At 36.8% G+C, this 13516-nt stretch overlaps 1 protein-coding gene across 5 annotated transcripts in view; it reads left to right on the forward strand.

The window, feature by feature from the left end:
• The first annotated feature begins 1733 nt into the window (after positions 1–1733).
• The window catches only part of apbb2b (amyloid beta (A4) precursor protein-binding, family B, member 2b), a 55863-nt gene continuing 44080 nt past the window's right edge, over positions 1734–13516 (forward strand). For 4 of the 5 annotated variants that reach the window (XM_082164665.1, XM_082164668.1, XM_082164667.1 and 1 more), the window contains exon 1: positions 1734–1824. The gene's annotated coding sequence lies outside the window, so the exon portion shown is untranslated. The remainder of the gene's footprint in view (positions 1825–13516) is intronic. The other variant, XM_082164666.1, reaches the window with a different exon arrangement.

Here is a 13516-nt window from a genome sequence, read left to right on the forward strand (position 1 = left end):
CAAAGATCACACCAAAAGTCTGCACCCTCCCCCTTTCCCACACACACAGTCAAAGACATTTAAGAGCACAGATGGTTAATGGCTATCTTGTTGAACATGCATAGCTACAAGCTTCTCGTTCTCCTCCTGTGCCTTCTTTTCCCGAGGAAGATGATGTAACAGAATAGCTAATATAGCAGTCTAGACACTGGACAGCTGCTTGAAAGCTCATATCATGCACTCATTAAAATGGGGGTTACAAGATCTTTGCTGAAATCCATTCATTAATTAGTTAGACCAACTACAAACTAGCTCTATTAATTAATTTCAACAAAGATCTTATTAACGTAATAGGATCTTTATTTTATTTCAGTTTAATTAACAAATAGGCTATTAGGTTAGATTTGATTACACATAAACACTGATTTAAGTGTTCCGAGTTAAATGCACTTTAAAGTGCAGGTTGACACGATATTTATTATCAGAACTGAATTATTATTTCGGACAGTTTCTTGTTTTCAGCGGTTCATTTGCTCCAGTTTAAATTGAGTAAGGTTCTCTCTCCCATTCTCCAAACTTTCCGTCACGCTCTCTCTCTCTTCTCTCCGGGAATGTGTTTCCTGTGGTCCGCTGCATGATTGGTCCGCTGCCTGATTGGTCCGCTGTCTGATTGGTCCGCTGCCTTCCGGGGAGACGCGGATTGGAAGACGGAGCTCGACATCTGGAAGGGAGGAGAGTGGTGATGGGAAGTTCGACTCAGTTCTGCGAATCGGTTCTTTCAAGCTGTGTTTTTCAGTGAACTGGTTGATAACGATCCATTGGTTCCGTTACGCCATTGCCTAGTACCTGACATCCCAGCATGGCATGTACAGTATTATGTGCTATAAATGAGCAATAATGGCATAGCCTACATAGGGCTATGCTTTAGGTAGCCTATAATCTATAAACATGCGAAGTGTAATGACCGTAGTATCCCATTTCATCCAATTGCTCATTTTGTAATGTCGTTGAAGAACCCACTTATTTTGAAATTATGTTGATTGCAATGTGTTTTGCTTGGCCTTTAATTTTGTTAAAGGAATTTATGTCCAAATATCTGTAGTAGCCTAGCCTTTTTTCTTGGTGGCTCTTTGAAAATAGATAGAGCCTTTTTATTTGAAGTTTGTAATAAAAGTTTGTATTATTCTTCCTTGCATAATTTTGCATTCATGAATGTAGTTTTCTTTCTTTTTTTTTACTACAATTTATTGTTATTTTACTATCCTATGGTGTAAAAAATTACAAGATAATATATTCTTTAGCTCACTTCAGAATCACAGTAGAATATTTATTTTTTGTCTTTTTGATTGTAAACGTATTCTTTATTACAACAAAACATACCCTTTTAAAGGAAGTTGTAAGTCAAGTTGTAAGTCAAGTGCCCCAGTTATATTGTTGAATTGTTTTTGCAGATATTTTTTAGTTAATAAAAAAATTAAGTAATTTTGAATCTACATTAAATTTATATTTAAATAACAGTAATATTAATAGTCATCACTCGTATACATTTTTTTTGTAATGTTTTAATAAAATGTTCGCTCATTGTTTTTCAACTCTACGAATTGGGTCCAAATGAGAAGCAGAAGGCTCTCAGTTCAATGAATCATTTGTTGACTCGAGAACCGCACGGTTCCGTGAACAAGTCGTTCAGAATGGTTTTGTGAACCGGTTCAACTGATTCATTGAAAAGGTCCGACTCAAACGATCGACTCGTTCGCGAATCGGACATCGCTAGAGGAGAAGAATATACGAGAGGTAAACCAGAAAAAAGGAGGAGAACAGGAGAGGGTGGTGGTGACATCTGAGGTGAGTGATGTGCAATTCCAAAATATTTAACGTGGACATACGAGCAGCTGAATTTACGATTTGAGAACATTTAATTCTTTCCAGTTGCCACTTTTGTTGGTAATAAGTTTGAAAGGCTGGACATATTTGTAGACGCGCTTCGCCCTAACAGCGATAGCAGAAGGCGGATAGACGCCTCGGCAATGGGCTTCTGACTAACAGTATCGGATATTATCGTTGCTACAATAACAAACACGCTGTGTCTTGATATATTGTAACAATTTTGACGGGTCTTTGATGTTGTTATATCATGTTCGTGTTAGTTGCGATGGAATGGTGTAAACGGGGGTCGTGCGTGTGGTCACAGCCCTCCTGAATATCGCTCGACTTAACGGGTCACTTTTTGTTTCGCGTTTGATTCTTTACTTTTACAACTAATGTCGCTTCAACATTAGGGTGTATATTATTAAATAAGTGCCATTTGTGGCGTTTATTTCGCCACGGTTATTTTTACGCGCCTCGCCTCGCCTCTCCCCCTCTCAGGTCCATGGCAGGCTCCAGCCCCCCGTTCAAGGCCAGGCCAATGGAGAAGTCAAAGCAGCGGGAATCTATAGCTTATCATACGGGGCTGTGGCAATCGCGCTTGTTAAAGCACCAACATGTGTATTTGAAATAATCATTAGTGTGAGCGCGCCCGTAGGCCCGTGTGTGCGTACTCGCTGCTGTAGGTGCGCGCGTCGCAGAGGCGAGACTCTAGTCCCGTTTTATGACGCCCGTTCTGCGGCAGGCACAGGCAGCTCCAACAGCAGACATGTTCTCTGAAGACCATTTCACATTCTCCGGTCCCCTTATAGAAGCACAATAGCCAATTATACTGTAGCCTACAGTACACCAGTCATCACCGGCATAAAATCTTCCACAGTAAGGCCTTTGCGAGCTGTCGTATAATTGGGTTGAACTGTAGAAAGCCAATGTAACATCGAGAGCAGGTCTGGGAATTGTTGTTACTTCAAAGCTTGTTGCTATATTTCTGGAAAGCAATGTTTGTCAGATGAAATGGTTTTGGTGGCTAATGGGGTTTTCTGTTTGTTTATGATCTTGCAAATGTGTTTGTAAATGACAAGAGGTCATTTCCACTGAGTTGCGTCCCTGGGCCTTCTACAGTTATCCACAATAGATGTTGGTTGTGATTGCTTCATGGGTTTGTCTTACCTCTCATTACTGCACTGTTTATAAGCTAACTGTAGCTTGGGGCATACATTTATAAATATTATTAACAATCCAATATTGAAATCTATAATTTAATATATATACAATAATATAATATGTGGATGTGGTCCAAAATTATAAGACCACCAGTGAAAACGTTGTATCTTTTTAATCAAAAGGTTTGTTGAAAAATGAAAGATTCTGTCATTATTTACTCATCATCATGTCGTTCCAAAACTCACAACTTTCCTTCATCTTTGGAACACAAAAGAAAATATTTTTAATATTCTTTCCTATTTTTTTTTTGTCCATTCAGTATCTACGTAATCAACATTTTTAAACACTTTATAATAGTAATGAATCTAGCAATTTAATACAAGTCTTCTGCAAAGAGAATCATTTTCTGTGATTAAAGGGCCCCTATTATGCTATTTTAAAGTTTCCTAATGTTGTTGTTGAGTCTCCTACATGTTTACGTGCATCAAAGGTAAAAAAAAACTGTTTAATTTCCTCATAATATACATTTGCACATCATCACATTTTCAATTACTCTCAAACGACTCATCAAATGAATCAATCTCTCTAAATCCCTCCTTTCCACGATATACTCTGCTCTGATTGGCCAGACAGCTCAGTCTGTTGTGATTGGCCTACCATGTACAGTCACAGTGCATCGAAAACAAAACCGCCCATTGCCATAACAACGTCAGCTGTCCTGAGGCTTCCTACACCAAACTAAACACAGTAACGAACAATGATGTCGATTTTACCATATCAATGCAAGCGCGAGTCCGATGATGAAACATTGGAAGAACTCTTATTCAACCCGAACCTTGAGGTATATTATATGAGATGTTGCAACTGTAATTCCTCACCATCAGCATTAACAAGTGCATGTCCATCAACAAACTGATTATTTTACGTGTACTAATTTATTTACCGAGTATTTTTCTAATATATTGCGGTGAACACGTGGAAACTGTATCAATAACAGTGCATGTTTACAATGTATACATTAGCCGAGCTCTAGAGTGAATGATCTGATGTAACATAAACGTTGGTAAAACAAATATTTCCTCAAAGTAGTGAGAACGACAGCAAATCTGCATTAATAGACACAGTTTTAGGTAATCGTGGCCCACAACTGATTAGGAGAAGTATTCCAGTAAGACAGTGATAACGTGAGTTAGCCAGTTAGCAGGAGACCAATATAAAACTCAAAACTAAGTTTTTTGAACACCATTTTTCAAGAGCAAGCGGTTTGTGAATCCTGCATTGAACTTTGAGATTTGAGAAGCAGTCTTCAGTAAAATAAAGGGAACACAATAAAAGTTTAGGATTGTACTGCTGTGATAACTTTAACCACTGATTCATCATATGCTCGTCCTTGGGCAGTGAAAAAAAAAAACTGGCTTTATCTTCACATTATAGAGCACAGCGTCATCTTCTTAACATGATGCTATCCAGTATCTACAGGAATCAGCTGCTGGTTTGAGGTTCAAGTGTTCCCTGGTGTCTGCCCGCACAATCAGTGGGCGAGCAATAGGCTATTCTAATGTTTCGTCTTGACGTCACAACGGAACGGCTTATGATCGTTTAAAAAACTATTAATTTAATTGACTCAGAGTCGACTCTTACATTTGAACGACAATAACTTTATATACGGTGCACTTTCAGATTTAAAACTTTGCAGGATGTTTTCATTCACTTAGAGCTATGTTACACACTACATTATTTTCAAAAATCCCTAATAGGGGCCCTTTAAGTTTTTCACTTAGAGTTTTATTCCCATATAAACATTGATGAACGCAGCTCAAACATGCATGCTTAATACTCAAGAAGGTTTGTTCTTGTGTGTCAAGGCAATGTTTTTATGTGAACCTTAAAAATGTTGATTATACAGACTTTCAATTAGTAGACAAAAATGATGAGAGAATATGAACAAAAGTTGTATGTGTTTGGAACGACGTGAGGTTATGTGATGACAGAACTTTCAGTTTTGGGTGAACTAACCCTTTAATACATTTTTTTATGACAAAAATTATTTTGTCAGCCCAGCATAATAATATGAGTGTAAAAGTCATTAAATTCAGATTCTGTGAACGTAAAAGGGGTTTTCAAACTTATTCATATTCATATTCTTTTGCTTTAGTACCATGATGACAACATTAAAGCCAGTTGTTTAAATTTGGAAACAATATGTTGTTTGTCTTTATGTCACACTTCATATTTTTCACTATAGGACATACAAATATAGCTAGCTGCAATTGAATTTTAGGAAGGTGGTCCTAGCCTATGATCAACTCATTTATTTGGTATGTTACTGGTTGGTTTGGACTTGATTTGAAAATGTTCAGAATAGCATAATCTTTTAAAGTTTCATTAGAAGCAAGACAATTTGACATTTTGTACAAAGGGATTCACATGATCAGTGTCACAAATATTTATTTTTATATTAATTAGTGACATGTTAATAGTGCAGAATCTTTGTTTAGTTCCTATAAAATAATATACAAACTTTTAGATCTGGGTAGCGGATACTGAGTGCTGGTATTGGGACAGGCATTTTGAACCATTGTTTCTGTAAAAACTGTGAGCACACATTCAGTATGCATGCAGTTACTCTCAGTGTAAATAAACCTTTTTCAGTGGCTCTTTCTCTTCTTCTTGATCTCCTAAACTTGACTTTTATCCCTTCACTCCTTGTCTGTTTGTTGTGCAACAGCAGCTCAGTTCAGTCTGCTATAGTGAAAATAGTATAGGCCTACTTGTTAAGGATTCAGATTTCCATGTGCTCTGGCTGGGATAAGGTCTCTGCTTCGGGATTGAGAGTCTTCTGGAATGTTTTGCTGAAGGCTGTTGTGGTCATAAAGTCTTATTTCCAGAGCCTGTGCTCCTCAAAAATGTATGTATGATGCAATGTTTGTTATAACACTCATCATGGGATTTATTTTGGTTAACTGCTGGCAGGATTTTGTTGGGGTGTAAATGTGCTTGTTATCACAGGATATAGACTGGTGGTAGTCAGACATTATTGATGGCTAAGAGTGATATATTTAGGGTATTTGGTGACTACCTCATTGGACGTTCATTAAACTAGCATTGTATGGTATTATGTGGCTTGTGGCCTAAAATTTTCATATACAGCTAAAGACAGAAGTACCCCCAATATGACCCATTTTACAATTTGGATGGAGACCTTAACATTTCATTCATCTCATCTCTTAAATTTAAATATGAAATATATTTAGTGCTAGAATAGATAAATGCTACAAATCACTACCCGTCTCACTGTACTGAGTAGACTATAGCAGGGCTGACTATTACCAAATCCTTGCATTTTACAGATTAATGTTTTCTGTCTTTTCCAGACTTTCAGAAATAAGGCCTGCTGATTTTGAAACAAAAAGATTAGTCGGTTCCAGTTTCAAAGCTCTATCAACTCCCATTGCAAGTGCATTACTGTATGATTTTTGGCCATTTTGCAATCTGAGGGGCAAATGTTTTTCTGTTGGCACAGATGCTGTAGATAAAGCTTAACCCAGAACATTTATCCCTATGATGCAGCAGCTGCTTTCATTTTCATACTGCTCTGTCTGCAAATTTCTGTTTTTCTAATGAGACACATTGCAATATGAAAATTTACCCTGCCAATATTTTCACCTCCCCCACCACAATTTATTTTTCTTTTAAATGTTTTTTTTTTTTTTTATGTGCCAGGGAAAAATCTTTTGCATTTTCTTTAATAAAAAGGGGTTTCATTTAGTATTGGTATCGGCTCTGATGCTGCCATTCTTTGCTGGACATCTTCAAATCGTGTATCGGTCGGGCATCGGTCAGACAGGATCGATCCAAATCCGATATTGTGCGTACTTTTCTGTGTTATTGTTAAGCCCCACAAAAAGCATAAACAACACATTATAAAGCACCGTAAAGTTTTTGTGCACTATATTCCAAGTCTTCTGAAGCAATTCGATAGCTTAATGTGATGAATATTTAAAGGTATAGCGGAGGATCTTTCCAAATTTTAGATAAGACCCGCCCTCTCCACTTTTTGAAAAGTTTGATTGATTCACCAGAATGATTGACAATTAGGAGGACCAATAGTATAGGTTACCCACCAGGAAGTAAAACATCCTCCGCTATACATTTAAGTCTTTAAATTAAAGTTCATATAAACGCTTCCCTTCGATGCAGTTGTCAGTCATTCTCCATTCACCATTCAAACTTCGTGCCGTGTTCGGTTACAACAGTCAGCACGGTAAAACGCTCTCCAGGATCATTCAGTGTTCCCATTATTTTTAGATAAAGGTCTATGGTTTTGCATAAAATAATTTATCTTGCTGGAGTTTATTACTGTTTCTAAACAATGTCACTTGCTACTGGGTGTCTGTTAGATCACAACACTGGAGTAGAAAAGACAATTGTTCTACACGCGCACAGTAATTGAAATATAAAACTGTTAAAAGAAAAGGCTTACTAAACTGTTGCATAGATATAATACACTACGCATCAATATATCTTCCCTTTGTGCTTTGAACTTTTCAATGCAAAGAGCTGTGACTTGTTTCTTCAAGCGTATCATCCAGCGCACGGGATGTGCATAAGCGATTTGTGGCGCTCTTTATTGGAGTCTTTCATATTATAATACTTTTGCACAAATTCATAGCCTTTCTTGTCCTGTCCTATCTATCATATGTTAAGCTACGCTATACATTTAAAAGAAGTTTCTTTTTTAAAAGAAAAGTCTTTTAATTTAAATATATTTACTTCTATACAATTTGTTTTTCATGAATGTATTTTATAACAATACAAATAGCAATGTGTAACATTGTACCAGGTTTAGTGCGACACTTTTATTTGTTCCCAACTAAATAATTTGTTTCACTAAATGTTTAGATTTCATCAAATTATTGTGCACTCATGATTTTTCTAGAATAACTTTTACTGCTGAATTATCCACTAACCTAGTTTATAATATATCTTTGTCATAGATTATGAATATATAATTTTTCATTTGTTGTTTATCTTTATAATGAAGTAGTCTGTATTTAGTAAATTAACATAAAACAGTGATTATCAGTTCTTCACAGAGGTGTAGAAATTCTACAATGATAAGAAAACTGCGCTGGTATCGGATCGGTATCAGTCCTGAAAAAATGGTATCGGGGCATCCCTTGTTTAATTGGCTTGTTTTAATTACTTAGCTGGAAATTACACAGCTATTAACTCCATAATAAACAAGCTTACATTTTTAAAAATATATTATTTAATTTGTTTATGTTGTTTAACTAATGCTTTCAATCATTTCTTACAATTCAGTTTTGACTGGCATATTTGTAAGCCTGCAATCTATATGTTTAAATCCTTCGAATCTCAACAACATTCAGTTTATTACAGAAAATGTTTATGTCTACAGAAAATGTTTACGGCCATTTGTAAACTAAATTTGTAAGGCTTGCGGGTGTCATCCGCTTCTAGTTATTATTGCAAACTGGTACTTATCATATTGTTTTAATTTATTATCATAATTAAACACACTGGTTTGTAGCGCAAATAGTTTTACTGTTTACATCACTTTAGGCTTGCTACGATAGTCTGTGTTACCGGTGTTACACAGTGTTTCAGCAACAGAAGGGTTCTCCATCTGCTTGCACTCGGAAAAACAGCCCCGCCCCTCAGCCATCACGGAAATTAATGGGGTCTTTAAAAACGCCCCCTAAAAAATCAAGATATATGGGGCAAAAATGTCCCTGTATGAGTTCTGGTTTTTATTTATAACAGGATATAGAGTGCTGTTTTCCTGAATATCAGCACAATTGCAAATGTGATAGCCTATTGATTTTATATAACAGTTCAATACAAATAAAGTTAATGTTAGGTGACTTTCATTTTAGACTTAGAACCTTGTCTGATTTTGCTCTACTGAGCAATTGTGCATCTCAGTGCAACTGAACGAGTCCGCAAATTGAAGGAATCAGAAGGAATTGAATGACTCGCTTGTTAAGATAATTATTTGCCGCCACCTACTGGCAGTTTTAGTTTCAATAATTTTTTTTCCATCGTTTCATTTTCTATATTTATATCTCACGCCTGCAGTTGATAAAATCATACCTGCGGTGCAGCTGCAAGAAATTCTGTCCGCACTTGCGCCAACTGTTTGTTTAAATTGCAAAGGCCGCCTCTGTTTGGCCGTACACATCACAGTGCAGCAGAAGTCAGATTTCACTTATCACGTGACGTGACAAAAACTCACTTACCAGATGACTGACAAGAGGATGGGGGAGGATTTGGTGCGCAACAGATCTTGAGCATCATTGACAAATGTATTATCTTGTACACACAGAATACACATGATCACGAATTCAAAAGCGAAAGTGCAGGACCCTTCACGTACCCCTTCAGTACCCCTTCCCCCTCCCCCTCCAGTGGCAGTGTTGTCGCAAGTTTATTTACTGGTGTGAAAATTTCCTAACCATGACATCCCTTCTGCGCTTTGTTATTCTTTAAGTTATTAATCTATAGGGGGAAATAAATTGGAAATCTTGCACATTCACAGAAAATAGCTTACTTCGGCTTTGAAAAATAAGGTGGATAAGGCCTAAAAACACTAGATCACAGGCCTGATGGGGTAGTTCCACTATTTGGCCATCCTTATTGTTGAGCTTTCTTTGAAATGTACAAGTCAAAATTAACACATAATTTTATTATTCTGTGTTTGTATATGCTATATGTGTATATTTCTGCTCCATAAACTTGAATATATATTAGATAATTTATACATTTTTTATTTCAGAAGAGACAGTATCCTACTTATCACCCTTTTTAAATATACATTATTCCTCATGCTCTGTTATTCCATTGCTCTCTTTCTTTCTCCGTCTTTCTTTTTTTTTACACACAGACACACACATCTTTAGCATCAGACTTGAGTGATATTACTTTGTCAGTGTGTTGGTAACCATCTTCATACAGGATCTGGGATCCTTGTCGCAGCCTGTGTGGTTTTTTTTTTTAGGTAAGCGATGTGATGTCACTGCTAATAGCAGCGTCCTCTGGGCATACTCTGTGTGTGTGTGTGTTTGTGTGTGTGTGTGTGTGTGTGTGTGTGTGTGTGTTGGTTTATTTTCCAGCAGGCTGCTGCACTATGTCTCTGTCTCCCTCTTTAAGGGTCTGGAGTTGCTGACTGAGGAAAATGTGAGTCAGAGGGGGATAGGAGTAGAGAGAGAGAGAGAGAGAAGGGGGCCGAGAGGGAGGTGATGTGGAGAGACTGCAGCTGATGGCATGTAGTACAGCGGTACATCTGCACTGTTGGGTTATTGCTCTGTTACTGTATATTGTTTTACAGGATAGTGCTTTTACTGCAGCCTGCTGAAGTGTCATTTAGGATTACATTATTACGGGAATTGAATGAAGGTTGTAAACTTAAGTTTGCTGGCTACTTTGATTTTGTGAATCTAAAGTACTTGTACTTTACAACTTTACTTGTATATTTACTAATTTATTAATTACTAATTTATTTTTCAATAGTTTACTATGCTAAACAATGAGCAATAACATGTGTTGTGTGAAATTGTGATTTTTGCGAATAAATTCTTGTTGATTGTTTTTTTAGAATACCATTTATCACAGCAAATCCTTGGTTCATTTTGAATCAGTCAAATCAAATGATTTGCACTGCAGATTTGCAGAAAATATTTAACATTTTGACAAATTGGTGGTGAATTCATATGAATTTGTACAATCTCATTTACATTTTGATATGATATGCTTACTCCCCACTGACGGTTTGGTTAAGGGGTGAGGTAAACGTAAAATACTTGCATTTTCTCATGAGGTCGGGATGGAGATAGTATTAGAGAAAATAATAAATATCATTTGTTTGTGAAACAAAAGATTAACTACCATACAATATGTTATTTGACGAAACCACAAATGAATGCACACAACTGTTTCCCAAATGTCACCAACAGTGTTTAGATTTTAAATAACTCTGTCGCATATTTTACATTTATGTTTACATTTGTGACCATTTTAGACCAAATAAATGACTGCCTCTGTCATTTCTCTCCAAATACCTATCAGGTTGTCATATTTCAGTTGCTCAATTGAGCATCAAATGAACGTGAAGCTCAGGGAAGCAGGAGTACCATGTTAACATACACTATTGTAATAACCTATTGACTGAATTATAATGCAATACGTGGAGTAAATTTACCCATGTGACTGGTTTTGTGGTCCAGGGTCACATATGTGGCTTTGCGTTTGCTGAATAAAAGTTTGGATCGTATCAGAGAGATGCGGCTCTCTCTGATTCTCAAATGGCTGTGTAAATAAAGCTTACGACTGAAAATCGGCTTAAAAATTGTCTAGTGGGACGTTGGCCTTAGATTAACTTCAGAGAATAGTCTGCAGCCAGACTCATCATTCATCCAAATCAGTCCTGCTTTCCACAGAAAGGGGGTGTAAAATCATGCCACAATCCCACTGTCATTCTTAATGTGTGTGTGTGTGTGTGTGTGTGTGTGTGTGAGAGTAACATTATCACACTCCTCTCATCTGACCAACAGTTGCCTTGGGCTTGACTCAGGATTGTGAAAGTGCTGTTTCATTCCCGCTGTGTGTGCATGTGTGTCCCTATGCCTGTTTTCTATCCCGGCCTAACAATAGGAGGCTTGTATTGTTATTTCTTGCTCCCTGTTCTCTCCATCCCTCTCTCCCCCTTTCTTTCTTACTCTATGTTGCTGTTGGAAGCAGACAACCATGTGGTCTGTTTTCATAAAGAAAGATTATGACTGATGTCTCTGTCATTCACGTGGGTGAAGATATAAATAGTGAAAAAAGTTTGTATGTGTGATTGAGTTGGGTTGCAGTATTTGCTTGACATTATGAAAAACACAGATCTGCCTGATAATTCACTGGCCCCTTGAAATGAATGGTCACAATTATTGACAAGCCTGACATCACTTCCTATTTCCTGTGGATGTTTTCACAAAGCCTGAGTACACACTCTCTCACATTCCTCTGTGTGTTTGTTCAGAGTGATTGTGTGTTGGCATGTCTGTCGAGAGCCGGCCAGGCTTATGTTTCTTCATGCTTTTTTGAGAAATGCAAACACATTTATTCTGTTTTTTCGGAATGAATTTGTATGTTATTCTGTCTGCCTCTCCTTGCTCGACCTTGATATCGTGTCAGTCTTTGTCTCGCTCTGAGATGTGAAACGCACAAACGCAGACGCTGCACATTCATTTTCGAGAAAGTTCCTCGCTTAGTCAATCTTCTCCCGTCTGCAAGCTCTGTCAACGTCCATCTTGTTTCTTTTCTTTTATGTTTTTTTTTTGACAGAATGATGAGGTGAGATGCAGGTTACATAGGCACATGAAAGTAAATCTGCATTTCCAATATTTCTTAGCTGCATGTGAGTGCGTGTGTATATGTTTTGTCAAGGCTGTCAGGAGCAGATGGTAATTTTTATGCTAATTTTCATGCCTCAAAGCAATGCTCTCTCAAACCTGACGGGTCCAAAGGTGCGAATGTGTGTGCGTGTATGTTTCTCATCGGTCATGTCTGCTGCTGTAAATTCATATTCACCTATCACAAGCCAAAAGCAAGAGGATCACTGAAATATCAAGATGTTTTATTAATGCTAGAGTGTTCTGGGTGGTTGCCAGGGTGACGTTATGCTATCTTTAGTTTGTTTGTTGAGTAGGTTCTGATGATTACTTTAGTCAAAAGATCCTAAATTACCAGGTTAAAACAGGGATTTGTTCAAATAATGACTTTGCAATCTTAGGTGCATTTTCCAATCAACGTCGTAACTAGCTGCTTTACTACACTAGGGTTGGGAATCTTTTGGTACCTCACGGTCCTATTCAAATTGATTCTTGAGTTCACAATTCGATTAAAAATCAATTCTCGGTTTTGAGTCAAATTTCAATATGATATATGCATAGATTTGATTATAGTTTACTGTTTTGTGTTACTTTCCTATTTGAATGTGGTAGACAGTTTAATTGGTCTTAAAGAAAAAAATCCCACTGAATTAAATGTGAGTCACGACTGTTTCCCGAAACCATAAGTATGTCACACATCCAACGTTTGAACCGTTTTGTTTCAGTAATAGAAGTTTTGTTAATGATGTGGAGGTGGTGGAGTACACTGGAAAAAAGAGTTTTCACTCTATTATTGCCAGTTAATTTCACAAATAATTACACAAAGAAACACATTGATAGTAGAAAGTAGAAAGATTGAAATAGTATTTTCTTGTAAAATGTACTCCAGTAATCTTTATTTTATTTACAACTTTTAATAAAAAAAAGTTGAATAACTTCTGCGAGATTAAAATATAGCTCGAGATTGAATGAATGTCAAATTTTAAAATAACAAACATGACACGTGGAGGACTACTTCGCTATTTTTGTTCTCGATTGTTTTGCTTAAATTGAAATGTGTGTGTGTTTATGCAAATAAAATGAAATGAAAGATGTAGATTATATTGCATTTT

Source organism: Leuciscus leuciscus (assembly GCF_965113295.1).
Source record: "Leuciscus leuciscus genome assembly, chromosome: 3".
Classification (NCBI taxonomy): Eukaryota; Metazoa; Chordata; class Actinopteri; order Cypriniformes; family Leuciscidae; genus Leuciscus; species Leuciscus leuciscus.